General features: G+C 45.1%; 1 long non-coding RNA gene across 2 annotated transcripts; it reads left to right on the top strand.

The window, feature by feature from the left end:
- Positions 1-2,282: 2,282 nt before the first annotated feature.
- On the top strand, positions 2,283-16,144 carry LOC111523783. Of its 2 annotated transcripts, none has more exons than XR_002725611.2 (4): positions 2,283-2,341; positions 3,868-3,994; positions 14,278-14,319; positions 15,461-16,144. It is a non-coding gene; the product is annotated as an uncharacterized LOC111523783 (long non-coding RNA). The 2 variants fall into 2 exon arrangements; XR_002725610.2 differs by having other exon boundaries at positions 2,297-2,341; positions 3,859-3,994.
- Positions 16,145-17,178: the final 1,034 nt, after the last annotated feature.

Below are 17,178 nucleotides of genomic sequence, written 5' to 3'. Positions count from 1 at the left end.
TGCCTCAGCCTCCCCAGTAGCTGGGATTACAGGTGCCCACCACCACGTCCAGCTAATTTTTGTAGTTTTAGTAGAGACAGGGTTTCACCATGTTGGCCAGGAAGGTCTCGATCTCTTGACCTTGTGATCCGCCTACCTTGGCCTCCCAAAGTGCTGGGATTACAGGCATGAGCTGCTGTGCCCTGCCAACTCTTCTTAATTGTAATTATGTTGAATTTGTCAGTTCTCTTCTTTATACTTATTTTCTTACATAAGAAAATTCTTCTTTGCCCCTGTGGCTTTTCCAGGTGTAGGGTCCTAACTGTTGGTAGATCTACCATTCTGGGGTCTGGAAGATGGTCCTCTTCTCAAAGTTCCACTAGGTAGTACCCCAGCAGAGACTCTGGGGGCTCCAACCCCATGCTTCTCCCCCATACTGCCCTGGTAGAGGTTCTCCATGAGGACTCTGCCCCTGCAGCAGGCTTCTGCCTGGACATCCAGGCTTTTCCATACATCCTCTGAAATCTAGGTGGAGGCACCCAAGCCTCAACCTTTGCATTCTGCACACCTGCAGGCTTAACACCACATGGAAGCCACCAAGGCTTATGGCTTGCACCCTCTGATGCAGTGGCCCAAGCTGTATCTGGGGGCCTTTGAGCCAAGGCTGGATCTGGAGCAGCTGGAATTTAGGGTAGTGGTGTTGTGAAGCCGTGCAGGGCAGTGGGGCCCTAGGTCTGGCTCACAAACCATTCCTCCGTGCTAGGCTTCTGGGCCTGTGATGGGAGGGGCTTCCATGAAGGTCTCTGAAATACCTTAAAGGCTTTTTCCCCAGTGTCTTACCTGTTAACACTTGGCTCCTTTTTGCTTATGCAAATTTATACAGCCTGCCTGATTCCTTCCCTGAAAATGTTCTTTCTTTTCTACCACATGGCCAGGCTGCACATTTTCTAAACTTTTTACTCTGCTTCGGCCCTTTAAATAGAAGTTCCAGTTTTGTGGCATTTCTTTGAGCATAGGCTGTTAGAAGCAGCCAGGTCCTATCTTGAATGCTTTGCTGCTTTCAAATTTCTTCCACTAGATACCCTAAGTTATCATTCTTAAGTTCAAAAGTTCCACAGATCCTGGCTGGGCACAGGGCTCACACCTGTAACCTAGCACTTTGGGAGGCTGAGGCGGGCGGATCACCTGAGGTCAGAAGTTTGAGACTAGCCTGGCCAACATGGTTAAAACCCTGACTCTACTAAAAGTTCAAAACTTAGCTAGGTGTGGTGGCGCATGCCTGTAATCCCAGCTACCAGGGAGGCTGAGGCAGGAGAAGTGCTGGAACCCAGGAGGCAGAGGCTGCAGTGAGCCGAGATTGTGCCACTGCACGCCAGCCTGGGCAACAGAGTGGCCGCTCAGTGGCCAAAAAAAAAAAAAAAAAAAAAAAAATCCACAGATCCCTAGGGCAGAGGCACAGTGCAGCCAAGCGCTCTGCTGAGGAAAAGCAAAAGTGACCTCTGCTTCAGTTCCCAGTAAATACTTGTAAGTATTGTCCTTTCCATCTGAGACTTCCTCAGCGTGAGCTTTATTGTCTGTATCACTATCAGCATTTTGGTCACAACCACTCAGCAAGCCTCTAGAAAGTCCCAAACTCCCTCATCTTCCTGTTGTCTTCTGAGCCCTCCAAACTCTTCCAACCTCTGCCTGTTAAGTTCCAAAGCCAATTCCACATTTTCAGATCTCTTGATAGCAATGCCCTACTTCTTAGTACCAATTTTCTTGTATTACTCCATTCTTGCAGTGTGATAAAGAAATACCTGAGACTGGATAATTTATAAAGAAAAGAGGTTGAATCGGCCCATGATTCTGCAGACTGTATAGGAAGCATGGTACAGGAAGGATGGCATCTGCTCAGCTTCTGGGGAGGCCTCAGGAAACTAACAATCATGGTGGAAGGCAAAGGGGGAGCAGCACTTCACATGGCCAGAGAAGGAACAAGAGAGCAGGGCAAGGTGCCAGACTTTTAAATGACCAGTTCTCACAAGAACTTACTATCACAAGAACAGTACCACAGGGATTGTGCTGAACCATTCATGAAGTACCACCATCCAATCACCTCCCACCAGGCCCCACCTCCAGTACTGGGAATTAGAATTTGACATGAGATTTGGGTGGAGATTCAAATCCAAACCGTGTCCTTTTGCTTTTTTCTGTTTTCTGTTTACAGGGTAGATTTTTCTCCATCCCTTTACTTCAAGCCTATGGGTGTCACTGTGTCTGAGATGGGTCTCTTGAAGACAGCATACCATTGGATCTTGCTTCTTTATCCAGGTTGCCACTGTGCCTTTTAATTGGGGCATTTAGCCTGCTTACAGTCAAGGTTAGTATTTATTTATATATGTAGGCTTGATCCTGTCATGTTGTTAGCTGGTTATTATGCAGACTTGTTTGTGTGGTGGTTTTACAGTGTCACTGGTCTGTGAACTTAAGTGTGCTTTTGTGGTGCCTGGTAATGGTCTTTTCTTTCCATATTTAGCACTCCCTTCAGGACTTCTTGTACAGATGTTCTCTTCTATTGTAATCGCACAGGATGGGCTCTGTCCCCCAAATAACATGTGGTGATGAAACATGTGAAATGTTATCTGCCAGGGTTACTCATTACAGACTCTGTGCCCAGAGTATTTTATCATGGCTCTGTTTTCTGTTAGTTGTAATAGAATACCTGAAATCTGGCTGGGCATGGTGGCTCATGCCTGTAATCCCAACATTTTGGGAGGCTGAGGCAGGTGGATCGTTTGAGGCCAGGAGTTTGTGAACAGCCCAGCCAACGTGGTGGAACCCCATCTCTACTGAAATACAAAAACAAAGCTGGCATGGTGGTGCATGCCTGTAATCCCAGCTACTTGGGAGGCTGAGGCAGGAGAATTACTTGAACTGGGAGGTTGAGGCTGCAGTGAGCCAAGATTACCCCACTGCATTCCAGCCTGTGCAACACAGCAAGACTGTTTCAAAACAAACAAACAAAAAATACCCCTGAATTTGGGTTAATATATAAAAAATACCTATTTTGTACAATTCTCAAAGTTTGGAAATCCAAGGGCAAATGGGGTACATCCATCTGGTAAAAGCTTCTTGCTCTTTACTATCTGAGGCAGTGGAGATCACTAGGCAAGGGGGCTGATTGTGCTAACTCTGGGCTGTTTCTCTTCTTACAAGGCCACAAGTCTTATTTGTAGGATAACCCATTAATTCATTACCTCTTGAGTTCATCAGTGGATTAATCCATTCATGAGGCAGAGTCCTCATGACCTCTTAAAGGCCCTGCTTTCAGTACTGACACATTGGGGGATCAAATTGCGTTGAGTTTTGGAAGGGGAAATTATTCACAGCTAGCAAGGGCCGATTAGGTACACTGCTTCAGCTGAAAATATCAAACTCTGAGGGAAAATGGGAATTAGGCAAATACCATATTGTTTGCATAAGTAGTTAAGGCACACACAACCCCATGTGTTATTGGTGCAGGTCTTCCTAAATCTAGCCCCTAGATACCATCAAAAGTTCAACTTTCTAAATAAACATGTTAGACTATGCAGTTATGTTTGGGACTTTCTCATGAGAGGTAGTACTGACCCACTATGCAGAGAGACACTAGAGGTGGTCCCGGCAGCATATCTCAGTCTCTGAAATCACCAGTGAGAGGCGTGTCCTGTTGGCTGTCACTTTACTGAATATATTCAGTTCTAGCATCAGAATTGCTGTGATGGAGAAAGTGAGTGTAGACAGAAGAGGCTGACCAAGTCATTGAATAAAAGTCTATAGCATTGTGTGAACTTCCTCTAAAGTGAGTGTAGTTTCCTAGTGCTGTCTGTCTGAACCTTCCTCCTCTGCACATGTGAGATGTTTCAGGACTCAGTGACCTTTGAGGATGTGGCTGTGAACTTCACCCAGGAGGAGTGGGCTTTGCTGGGTCCTTCTGAGAAGAATCTCTACAGAGATGTGATGCGGGAAACCTTCAGGAACCTGATGTCTGTGGGTAAGGGTGACATCATTTCTTCACTTAGTCAATTACAGAACAAGTGTTTCCTGGTCATCTCCACTGCTCAATGATTTGGAACATGGTAGGCAATACAGTAGACCCTTGAACAAAGTGGGGGCTAGAGACTCTGTTCACACAATCTTTAGAGTCCCTAAAAAGTTAACTACTAATAGACTACTGTAGACCAGAGCTTTATTGATAACAAAGTCCATTAACACACATTTTATGTTTGGTATATATCTATATACATATATATGGCCAGGTGTGGGGGCTCAAACCTGTAATTCCAGTACGTTGGGAGGCTGAGGTGGGAGGATTGCTTGAGTTCAGCATTTTGAGACCAGCTGTAGCAATGAAGTGATAATCCTGTCTGTATAAAAAATTAAAAAATTAGCCAGGCATGGTGGCACACCTGTGTTCCTAGCTATTCAGAAGGCTGAGGCAGTCGGTTTGCTTGAATCAGGAAGGTTGAGCTTGTGGTAAACCATGATTGCACCACTACACTTTAGCCTGGGCAACAGAGTGAGTCCCTGTATGAAAAAAATAAAACTAAAAAATAAATGTGTGTGGCTGGGCGCAGTGGCTCACGCCTGTAATCCCAGCACTTTGGAAGGCCAAGGCAGGTGAATCACTTGAGGTCAGGCATTCGAGACCAGCCTGGCCACCATGATGAAACCCCATCTCTATTAAAAATACAAAACTTAGCTGGGTGTGGTGGTAGGCACCTGTAATCCCAGCTACTTGAGAGGCTGAGACATGAGAATCACTTGAACCTGGGAGGGGGAGGTTGCAGTGAGCCAAGATCACACCACTCCACTCCACCCCAGCCGACGGGAGAGTTAGTTTTCAAAAAAAAAAAAAAAAGTGTGTGTGTGTGTATATATATATGTTTAAGACAGTGTCTCTTAGACACAGACATGCTAGGTCTACAGGCGAGTGCCACCATCCCCAGCTACTTTTTGTACAATTTTTTTGTAAGGTAGGGGGGTCTTGAACTCCTGGCCTCAAGCTTTCCCCCTCCCTAGCATCCCAAAGTGCAGGGATTACAGGCATGAGCTACCATGCCAAGCCTGTTTGGTATATTATATGTACTGTATTCTTTTTTTTTTTTTTTTTTTTGTTTGAGACGGAGTCTCTCTCTGTTGCTCAGGCTGGAGTGCAGTGGCCAGATCTCAGCTCACTGCAAGCTCCGCCTCCCGGGTTTACGCCATTCTCCTGCCTCAGCCTCCCGAGTAGCTGGGACTACAGGCGCCCGCCATCTCGCCCGGCTAGTTTGTATTTTTTAGTAGAGACGGGGTTTCACCATGTTAGCCAGGATGGTCTCGATCTCCTGACCTCGTGATCTGCCCGTCTCGGCCTCCCAAAGTGCTGGGATTACAGGCTTGAGCCACCGCGCCCGGCCACATATGTACTGTATTCTTACAATAAAGTTTTTCTTTGCAAAAAAATTAGAAGAGAAGATATATTGTCTTTAGTAAGTAAACGTGGATTAGCAAGATGTTCTTGTCTTCACATTGAGTAACCTGAGCAAAAGGAGGGCTTGGTCTTGCTCTTAGGGATGGCAAGAGCTGATGAAAATGTGCATGAGTGGACTGTGCAGTTCAAACCCATGTTGGCCAAGGTTCAACTAAACTTTGGTGAATAAATCAGCCATAGCTACAGTGTCCCATGAACATAAATTCTAATAATTTTTCTATAATTTTGTAATAACTTATGACTTTTATGGGTCTAAATTTTATTCCTAAAATGTAAAGACCAGATCACTGAAGATCAGTACAATAATTCCAGAAGAAATATAAGGTAATATGCACTTACAACCTAGAGCTATGTCCCTTAAGATACTGTTAGAATGGACCAGGTGCGGTGGCTCACACCTGTAATCCCAGCACTTTGGCAGGCTGAGGTCGGTGGATCACAAGGTCAGGTGATCGAGACCATCCTGGTTAAGATGGTGAAACCCTGTCTCTACTAAAAATACAAAAAATTAGCCGGGCGTGGTGGCGGGCGCCTGTAGTCCCAGGTACTCAGGAGGCTGAAGCAGGAGAATGGCTTGAACCCAGAGGCAGAGGTTGCAGTGAGCCAAAATCGCGCCACTGCACTCCGGCCTGAGTAACAGAGTGAGACTCTGTCTCAAAAAAGAAAAAAAAAAATCTTAAAACTATGAATGTGGTAAAGCCTTGTGTAGTTTCAGTTTTCTCTTGAATAAAGTAATTTCCTGGTATTCTCAGGGATTGGTTCTAGCACCCCTTGAGAATGTATAATTTTGCTCAAGTGCTTTATATAAAAGTGTATTTGCTTATAACCTAGGCACATCCTCCTGTATCCTTTAAATCATCTCTAGATTACTTGTAATACCTAATGTATTGTAAATGCTATGAAAACTTACTGTATTGTTTAGGGAAGTATGACAAAAAACATCTGTACATATTCAGTACAAACACAACCACCCTATTGCTACCTACCTGGTACACATCATCTACAATACAACATTTTTTAAAAAAATAGTGATGGATTGGTTTCATTAAATGACCTGAAAGACTGTATTAACATTCTCTAAAACCCTGGTTATTTTCTCCTGGTAGCCCACACATGACGACGATTAGGATGCTCTGTGGTGCCTAAAGTTGCACTGTGTCAAGGTGCCAAGATATGGGGCGGTGTCGATAAGCAATGAGATATCAAATTAACTAGAATCATCTGACAGGACATTAGAAGTATCATCTAGGTTGGAGGTACCAAGTTGTGACTGCAGATGTTGACTCTGGTCAATACAAATGTTGGATCTATGGAATTTAAAACCAGCCAAATTTCTGAGCCCTCCTGTCCAGACTTCCTGGGTTATATTTCCAATTTCCAGATATTTTCAGCTGCCTCTGCCCCCAGTATAGGATTTCTTCTCCATTCTGCCCTACAAGTCTCAATGATCCTCCTCATATTTAAAATAGGCATTTGGCTTCTCTTTAAAATTGTTCTAGCTTGTTTCAACAGATGCCTCCAAGAGACCCCCGCTAGGTTCTTGGTGACCTAATCCTTGAGATTTTAAACTCACTCCAGCTGGAGACTGAAACCAACCTAACCCAAGAGGCTTTGGCTAAAATTTAATAGGTATCTGAGAACCTGTTATAAGTAAATGGCTAATTGCCCAATTGGCCACTGCCCTGCCACTAGGATCCCTGAATGGGATGGACCCAGAGCAGGTCACTGGTACCATGACAGAACACACAAACTTATGAATGCTGTCTGTGGACAGGTTAGAGCCAGTCCTTCGGAAGGGCTAACTGGGCCTACATTTTAAAAAGAGCTAAGCAGGCCAGGCGCGGTGGCTCAAGCCTGTAATCCCAGCACTTTGGGAGGCTGAGACCATCCTGGATAACACGGTGAAACCCTGTTTCTACTAAAAAAAAAAAATACAAAGAACTAGCCAGGCAAGGTGGCGGGCACCTGTAGTCCCAGCTACTCCGGAGGCTGAGGCAGGAGAATGGCGTAAACCCGGGAGGCGGAGCTTGCAGTGAGCTGAGATCCGGCCACTGCACTCCAGCCTGGGCAACAGAGCAAGACTCCGTCTCAAAAAAAAAAAAAAAAAAAAGCTAAGCAGACACTTGTTAACTAGAGGTCACATGTACTATGAGTTTTCTGAAAACCCACACCTTTTTAACTTGGGGGGCTCGAACTAACCAGAGCTCAGCTATACCAACCAATCAGAGCTAAGTGAGTTTCAAGTTTCAAACCTTCATTTGCATAAAAGCACTTGACTGGGAACCTGAAGGAAACTTCTGCTGTAAAACCTAAGCTTTCCCTGCCAGGTGCAGTGGCTCGTGGCTCATGCCTGTAATTCCAGCACTTTGGGAGGCCGAGGCGGGTGGATCACTAGGTCAGGAGATGGAGACCATCCTGGCTAACACGGTGAAACCCCGCCCTTACTAAAAATACAAAAAATTAGCCAGGCATGGCAGATCGCGTCACTGCACTCCAGCCTGGGTGACAGGGTGAGGCTCTATATCAAAACAAAACAAAACAAAAAAAACCTAAGCTTTCCCTTGTTCTCTGGAACAAATAATATTTAGGTTGCAAGCTCCTTATGCCTTTTCCCCAGAAGTATGTAGAAATGACTCCTAAAATGTGATCTTGATACCAGAGTGCAGTGGCACACTCTTGGCTTACTGCAACCTCCGCCTCCTGAGTAGCTAGAATTACAGGTGTGCACCACCACGCCCGGCTAATTTTTTGTCGTTTAGTAGAGATGGGGTTTCACCATGTTAGCCAGGATGGTCTCAATCTCCTGACCTCATGATCCACCTGCCTCAGCCTCCCAAAGTGCTGGGATTACAGCTTGAGCCACCGTGCCCGGCTGATAGCAGGGAACTCCCAGAGCAAAGCACTAAATACTTTCATTCCTCTAAGGTCTATGACTCTAATCAGCAGAAAGTAGAGCAGTCATCACTCCTTCCTCTTCAAGATTTAGGAATGGACATAAAAGGGATTTGTAACTACGACAGATTATGTGGTACAACTTCTATATAATGAAGTTGAGTTTTCAGTTGCCGTGGACCCAACACTGAAGGTCACATAATCTGAGCATGCCCAGATGAACCAAACGTGTAACCCCGGATGGAACCTGTATGCTCGGACTGAGGTGTGGAGATTAAAGTAAAAGGAGATACCAGGCTGGGCGCGTTAGCTCACACCTGTGATCCCAGCACTTTGGGAGGCTGAGGTGGGTGGATTGCCTGAGCTCAGGAGTTCGAGACCACCCAGAGCAACATGGTGAAACCCTGTCTCTACAAAAGATACAAAACAATTAACTGGGTGTGATGGCACAGGCCTGTAGTCCCAGCTAGTTGGGAGGCTGAGGCAGGAGAATTGCTTGAGCCCCAGAGGTGAGGGTTGCAGTGAGTGAGATTGTGCCACTGCACTCCAGCTTGGGCTACAGAGTGAGATTGTCTCAAAACAAAAAAAAAACAAAAAAAAAACCACACATGGCAGAATCCAGGATCTAATCAGGTTGGGCCCTGGTATCATCCCATGGCAGGATCCAATGGAGTCACATCAACCTGGCCATCAGATTATTGCAAGATCCAGTGAGTTCATGTCTTATTACCCTACACTTATAAAACTTGGCAAAGCCCCCAGTTCAGGGAGACAGATTTGAGCATTTCTTCCTTTCTTCTTGCCAAACTTGTTTTTTTTTGTTTTTGTTTTTGTTTTTTTGCCAAAGTTGTAAGTAAAGCTTCTTTCTTCAAAAGCTGGTGCCATGCAATATATTGGTTTGTGTGTACATCTGGAAGTAAGCCAGTTCATTGCTTGCTAACATAACAAAGAATCAGCAACTGTGAAAATGAAACAATTAAAATTATCTAGTCTGTGCTGGGCACAGTGGCTCATGCCTGTAATCCCAGCACTTTGGGAGGCCCGGTTGGGGGGGGTGGGTCACCTGAGGTCAGGAGTTCGAGACCAGCCTGACCAACATGGAGAAACCTGTCTCTACTAAAAATACAAAATTAGCCGGGCATGGTGGCACATGCCTCTAATCCCAGCTACTCGGGAGGCTGAGGCAGAAGAATTGCTTGAACCCAGGAGGTGGAGGTTGCAGTGAACCAAGATTGCGCCATTGCACTCCAGCCCGGGCAACAAGAGTGAAACTCCATCTCAAAAAAAAAAAAAAAAGAAGAAAAAAAATTACCAGTCTGTGGAAAAAAAAGAGGAAAGAAATTGAGAGAATGTTACTAGTATACCTGCCTTGCCAGTCATGTTAAAGTTCTTCAGAGCAAAGGAAACTGATGGAGGTTGGGAAATCAGATGTTTCAAAAACAAAACAAAACTTGTTAGAAAACAATTAAATGAAGGCACAAAAATGACTTTCTTTTCTTCTCCCTCATAGATAAATGTTTGTTCAAATGAATATCAACAATGTATTGGGTGGTTATAGCTTCTAACAGGTCAGATGCTTGACAGTGATGTTATATGGGATTGGAAAGAATTCAGAACACTCTAACATATTGGCACTACCCCCAGAAACCAGGATAGTGTGACTTGGAAACCAAAGTCCATTAGTTGCAAAATGTAAACTGCAAACTATGAAATTCACTAATAAAATTTAAGAAACAATGTAGGGCCGGGCGCGGTGGCTCAAGCCTGTAATCCCAGCACTTGGGAGGCCGAGACGGGCGGATCACGAGGTCAGGGGATCGAGACCATCCTGGCTAAAACGGTGAAACCCCGTCTCTACTAAAAAAATACGAAAAAACTAGCCGGGCGTGGTGGCGGGCGCCTGTAGTCCCAGTTACTCAGGAGGCTGAGGCAGGAGAATGGCGTGAACCCCGGAGGCGGAGCTTGCAGTGAGCTGAGTTCCGGCCATTGCACTCCAGCCCGGGCTACAGAGCAAGACTCCAGTCTCAAAAAAAAAAAAAAAAAAAAAAAACAATGTAAACTTACTATACTAATAGAAGCAAGCAAATGGAATATAGAATGCTCAATTAAAAGAATGCAGGAAAATAGAGCAAGTAGAAAAAAACACAAGTACAACAAAGGATATATATGAACATATTAATCTAATTATGTCTATTACCACTTTGAATTTTTTTTTTTGAGATGGAGTCTCACTCTGCCCAGGCTGGAGTGCAGTGGCGTGATCTCGGCTCACTGCAAGCTCCGCCTCCCAGGTTCACGCCATTCTTCTGCTTCAGCCTCCCGAGTAGCTGGGACTGCAGGCACCTGCCACCACACCCAGCTAATTTTTTTTTTTTTTTTGTATTTTTAGTAGAGACGGAGCTTCACTGTGTTAGCCAGGATGGTCTCGATCTCCTGACCTCGTGATCTGCCCGCCTCGGCCTCCCAAAGTGCTAGGATTACAGGTGTGAGCTACTGCGCCCGGCCTGAATGTGTATTATCTATATACACCAGTAAAAAAGACAGGGCACTGTCAGAGTAGAATAAAAAAGAAGGCCCAGGCTGGGCGTGGTGGCTCACGCCTGTAATCCCAGCACTTTGGGAGGCTGAGGCGGGCGGATCACGAGGTCAGGAGATCGAGACCATCCTGGCTAACACGGTGAAACCCCGTCTCTACTAAAGATACAAAAAATTAGCCGGACGTGGTGGCGGGCACCTGTAGTCCCAGCTACTCCGGAGGCTGAGGCAGGAGAATGGCGTGAACCCCGGAGGCGGAGCTTGCAGTGAGCCGAGATCGGGCCACTGCACTCCAGCCTGGGTAACAGAGTGAGACTCTGTCTCAAAAAAAAGAAGGCCCAGCAATGTGTGAAAGATAACCATTTTAAACAAAAAGACACATATACATTAAATAGAAAGGTATGGAGAAATATATGCCATTCTAGCCCTAATCAAAAGTATGGAACAGCTATATTAAATTCAGATAAATTAGGTTTTTTTTGTTTTTTTGAGACAGGGTCTCTGGCACTCAGGCTGGGGTGCAGTGGTGTGATTACAGCTCACCGCAACCTGTGCCTCCTGAGCTCAAGCAATCCTCCTACCTCAGCTGGGACTACAGGCGTGTGCCACCATGGCTGGCTAATTTTTGTCTTTATTTTTTGTAGAGACAGGGTCTCGCCATGTTGCTCAGTGGTCTTGAACTCCTGGGTTAAGTGATCCACCCATCTTGGCCTCCCAAGTGCTGGGATTACAGGCCTGAGCCACCACGCCCGGCCCAAAACACATTTTAGATCAAGGAAAATTACAAGGGACGGAAGGTTTGAAAATGATAAAGAGGTCAATCCTACCTTGACATACATTAGTATCTATGTCCATAAAACAGAGCACCAAAATACATAAGCCGAAAACGCATGAAACTGCACGGCAAGGCCGGGCACAGTGGCTCATTCCTGTAATCCCAGCACTTTGGGAGGCCAAGGAGGGTGGATCAACTGAGATCAAGAGTTTGAGACCAGCCTAACCAACATGGTGAAACCCTGTCTCTTCTAAAAATACAAAAATTAGCTGGGTATGGTGGCGTGCACCTGTAGTCCCAGCTACTTGGGAGGCTAAAACAGGATACCATGGAACATTCACCAAGGCAGACCACATAGCATAAAATATACCTTAACCAATTTAAAAAAATCAAATCCCATCAAGTATGAAATCAAACCATATTAGCATTAAACTGGAAATCAGTAACAGAAGCATAGTTTAAAAGCCTCCAGAAAGTAAAGATTTAAACCACAAACTTCTAAACTATGCAACAGACAGAATTCTCCAGAGATACTTAAATATTCCAAAAATTGAAAAAAACTTTTAGCAACATTTGTAGAATACAGCAAAGGCAGTGCTTAGAGGGCTATTTAAATAATTAAATGCAAACTCTTGAAAGTAAACATCTAAAAAACAAGGCTCTAAATTCCACTCCAGGAAACTAGAGAAAGAAGAGCAAGATAAATGTAAGTTAAGGAGAGGAAACCAATGAGATATTAATGAAACTGCAAACAGGAAATCAATGGAAAACATCAAAAATCCAAATCCTGGTTTTCTGAAATGATGAGAATTGATCAACACCCATGCTAACTCACAAAAGGGCAGGCATCTCTAAGATTCCCACAAACATTAAAAGAACCATAAAGGAATATTAAGAACAACTCCATGCCCATAGATCTGATACATTATAAGATGAATCAATTCTTTGAAAGACATAATCCAAAAAAAAAAAAAATCATAAAAATAGAACTAAGTAAATTAAAGCAGTTCTATATATCATCTTCCAGAAAAGAGAAGCAGAGGGAACACTTTCTAATTCATGTTAGAAGGCCAACATTGCCCTAATACCCAAACTAGACACATATTAGACTTGAAGAAGGGAGATGAGGCCGGGCGCGGTGGCTCAAGCCTGTAATCCCAGCACTTTGGGAGGCCGAGGCGGGCGGATCATGAGGTCAGGAGATTGAGACCATCCTGGCTAACACGGTGAAACCCCGTCTCTACTGAAAATACAAAAAAGTAGCCAGGCGTGGTGACGGGCACCTGTAGTCCCAGCTACTGGGGAGGCTGAAGCAGGAGAATGGTGTGAACCTGGGAGACGGAGCTTGCAGTGAGCCGAGATTGTGCCACTGCACTCCAGCCTGGGCAACAGAGCAAGACTCCGTCTCAAAAAAAAAAAAGGAGAAAAGAAATAAATTAAAAAAAGAAGAAGAAGAAGAAGGGAGATGAGATCAGGGAGGTACAACAGAATTGCCCCAAGGTTTATCTGCATACCTTTCCCCACATTCAAAAGGTTAGTCCAGTAGCTGGTTGTGGTGGTTCACACCTGTAATCCTAACATTTTGGGAGGCTGAGGTAGGGTAAATTACTTAATCCCAGGAGTTCAAGACCAGCCTGGGCAACATAGTGAAAGCCTGTCTCTACAAAAATTAGCCAGGTGTGGTGGTGCACAACTGTAGTTTCAGCTACTTGGGAGGCTGAGGTAAGAGGATCGCTTGAGCCTGGGGAGGTCGAGGCTGCAGTGGGCTGAGATCACAGAAATGCACTGTAGCCTGGGCAACAGAGTGAGACCCCTTCTCAAAAACAAAGTAAACTTAAAAACAAAAACAAGGTTACTCCACTCTCACTGTGGAGATGGAGCTGTAGGCCACAGTGGCACACTGCTAGGTAGCATGTGATGGAAACCAGAGCAGTCAGGAAAGTTCATTCTGGGAGCTCCACACGCCCTAATCTCCTCTCCTCACATAGTGGAAATGCTCTTTTCCCCGGGATTTCAGTTCTCACCAGGATTACTCCCTCTCCTGGAGAAGTTTAAGGTGATGACCATGGTGCCTTTTTTTCTGACACCACATGTGTGGAGACTGCTGAACACCAACTGATTCTCCAACACCAGCTGGGTGTCCAGGAATTCAATTCTGATAGGGTTAGCTCCAAACTCACAAGCTGACTGCTCATGGCTTCCACTACAGGTGCCATCTGCAAGCCCCACAGACCACCCTTGCAGCCGACTGTGTATATATCCAACAGCTCCATCCTCAGGTTCACACATTTTCCAAAACTATGCACAGAACTCAACAAAAACAGTTTGTTTAGGGTTATCAGTTTATTATAAAGGATATCTCAAGAAGAGCCAAATGGAAGAGAGGTATACAGCTAAGGAAAGGGGAGAGATGAGCAAAGCTTCCTCTGTGGGGTAACACCACCCTCCCTGAACATCAGTGCATTCACTCACCAAGCGGGAAGCTGTTGCAAAGTCTTTGTTCAATAATTTTTATACAACTCAATCTCCACCCTCCATTTCCTGAGGTCGGAAGATGGGGCTTAAAATTCCAACCCTTGTCATCATGCATTTGCTCTTTCAGGTCACCAGTCCTGATCCTGAGGTTACCTCAGCACAACTTCAGGTAAGGTCTAAAAGGAGCTTATGTTTTCTTTTCTTTTTTTTTTTTTTTTGAGATGGAGTTTTGCTCTTGTTGTCCCGGCTGGAGTGCAATGGCGCGATCTCGGCTCACTGCAGCCTCTGCCTCCCGGGTTCATGCGATTCTCCTGTCTCACCCTCCAGAGTAGCTGGGATTACAGGTGCACACCACCATACCCGGCTAATTTTTTGTATTGTTAGCAGAGACAGGGTTTCACTATCTTGGCCAGGCTCGTCTCGAACCCCTGACCTTGTGATCCGCCCCCTTCAGCCTCCCAAAGTGCTGGGATTAAAGGTGTGAGCCACCATGCCCGGCCTTTCTTTTTTTCTTTTTGAAATGGAGTCTTGCTCTGTCATCCAGGCTGGAGTGCAGTGTGCAGTCTTGGCTCACTGCAAACTCTGCCTCCTGGGTTCAAGCGATTCTCCTGCCTCAGCCTCCCAAGTAGCTGGAAGTACAGGCCTGCACCACCAGGCTCGGCTAATTTTTGTATTTTTAGTAGAGACGGGGTTTCACCACGTTGGCCAGGCTGGTCCCGAACTCCTGACCTCAAGTGATCCGCCCCCTCGGCCTCGCAAAGTGTGGGCATTACAGGTGTGAGCCACCGTGCCTGGCTTTGAAAGGAGCTTGTTGGGGATAACAAAACTAGGCACAAAGACCAAACACAGTTTTTATTATATCACAGACTCAAACTCTCATATTCCATAAACCCTTTGTCCTGCAGGCAGAACCAAAAAGTGTTTTTCTCTAAATAGGCTCCTGACAGAATTTCTCATTTTGTGCAACTTACACTCTGATTAAACCAAGTCAGTGAATGCAAAATGAAACTGCTGCTGATGCTGAATTTTATCCAAGCCCTATAATTATAGTGAATAGCTATGATTAAAGATATGATTCCAGCTTCCCCACCAACCAGTCCAGGGTATTCTGGACAAGCAGCCAAATGCATTGTAATAACCTCTACAATACTTAGACTATACCCATTTTTTACCGATAACAAGGCCAGATAAACACTGACCAAATTCTCATTCTTTGTCTCATAAATTACCAAAACAGCTGTGACTTCACTAATCAGTCTGAACAATATACTGTAAAGTAAACGTTACTTAAATTTCTCTCCTTCCTCCAGACCCTTGAACTCTGAAGTACCCTCAGCCTGAGCCAGCACACAGCCTCTCCTTCACCACCCTGCGAAGAACAGGCTGAAGGCAGGGTAAAACACACTCTGATCTAGGATGTGATTTTCACTCTCCATCCTGCCCTCCCCCTCCTACCTTGTTTGTTCTTCTGTTGGAAAGAAAAAACACTTTTCTGCCCAGTCTTTGAGATGTTTGCTTATCTTATGCTTGGTGCTTCTCCCTTTCCCTCTTTGCATTCCTTTCGAATGAAGTCATTTCTTCTAAATCCCAATTTATTATCCCTGAGAATGTCTAGCAACAGCCTTGCATCAGTAACAAATACAGCCTCAGACAGGGCATCACCCCAACTGCTCTGCCTGTGGAATTTCAGCCCTTTTCAGTACAAAGGGCTTCTCTCGTGGTCAGCGTGATCAGGCTGGGACACCTGCAGAGGCTTCCAGAAGAACCAACTGAACTAGGCCTTCAGTGATATTTTTTGTGCTCACAACTGGCCTTAGCTTGGAGTCACTGGCCTCAGGTCTCTGCCCCTCAAGGCTGGTCATTTACCCTTTTATGCCTTACATGGATATTTAAAAACAAAATATCATCTGGGCATGGTGGCTTACACCTGTAATCCCAGTGCTTTGGGAGGCTGATGTGGGAGGATCATTTGAGGCCAGGAGTTCAGTGGGCAACACAGTGACCAGTGTGGGCAACATAATGAGATCTCATCTCTACAAATAAAAATCAGCCACACATGGGGGTACATGCCTGTAGTCTCAGCTACTTGGGAGGCTGAGGTAGCAGGACTGCTTGAGCCCAGGAGTTTGAGGCTACAGTGGGCCATGATTACTCCTGCCTGGGTGACAGAGGGAGACCCTGTCTCAAAACAAACAAACAAACAAAAAACCAATGCTTGATGAATGCAGCAAAATCACTCCAATTCAGTGTTTGTGTTTATAGGAGGGAAGGAAATTGTAAGGCACTTATATTTTATAGCTCAATAGGAAAAGCGTAAGTAACTACCCATTTCAGACAAATATTTAATTTCTACTTCCATAATAAACTGTTTAGTAAACTAATATTATTTCAGTTCCTTAGGCTGTTGCAAATTTCTCTCCCATAGAATTTAGCATTAATCTGTCAGGTGCACATAAAAGGAACAAAAAAAGTTAACCCATTGTCCCAAATTCTCTACCCTATAAAGGAGAGGAACCGAAGTTTTGATGAGTCTTTATAATTCATTGTTGTACCTCCGACACTTTCTCATGAAAATATATTCTTGCCGGGCGCGGTGGCTCAAGCCTGTAATCCCAGCACTTTGGGAGGCCGAGACGGGCGGATCATGAGGTCAGGAGATCGAGACCATCCTGGCTAACACGGTGAAACCCCGTCTCTACTAAAAATACAAAAAACTAGCCGGGCGAAGTGGCGGGCGCCTATAGTCCCAGCTACTCCGGAGGCTGAGGCAGGAGAATGGCGTGAACCCGGGAGGCGGAGCTTGCAGTGAGCTGAGATCTGGCCACTGCACTCCAGCCCAGGAGACACAGCACCACACCTTTTATCCATTATGGCTACAGAAAAAAAAAAGAAAATATATTCTTTTTTTTTTCTGTAGCCATAATGGAAAACAGGTTTTCTCAAATTCTTTTCCCTCGTAGTATTTTCTCTGCTAAGCCCTCAAATTTCATTTGAAATCCTCCAATAAAAAAACAGACCTGAGAAGTTT

The sequence above is a fragment of the Piliocolobus tephrosceles genome, chromosome 21, assembly GCF_002776525.5.
Source record: "Piliocolobus tephrosceles isolate RC106 chromosome 21, ASM277652v3, whole genome shotgun sequence".
Lineage (NCBI taxonomy): Eukaryota > Metazoa > Chordata > Mammalia > Primates > Cercopithecidae > Piliocolobus > Piliocolobus tephrosceles.
This window is presented reverse-complemented; position numbering and strand designations above follow the sequence as displayed.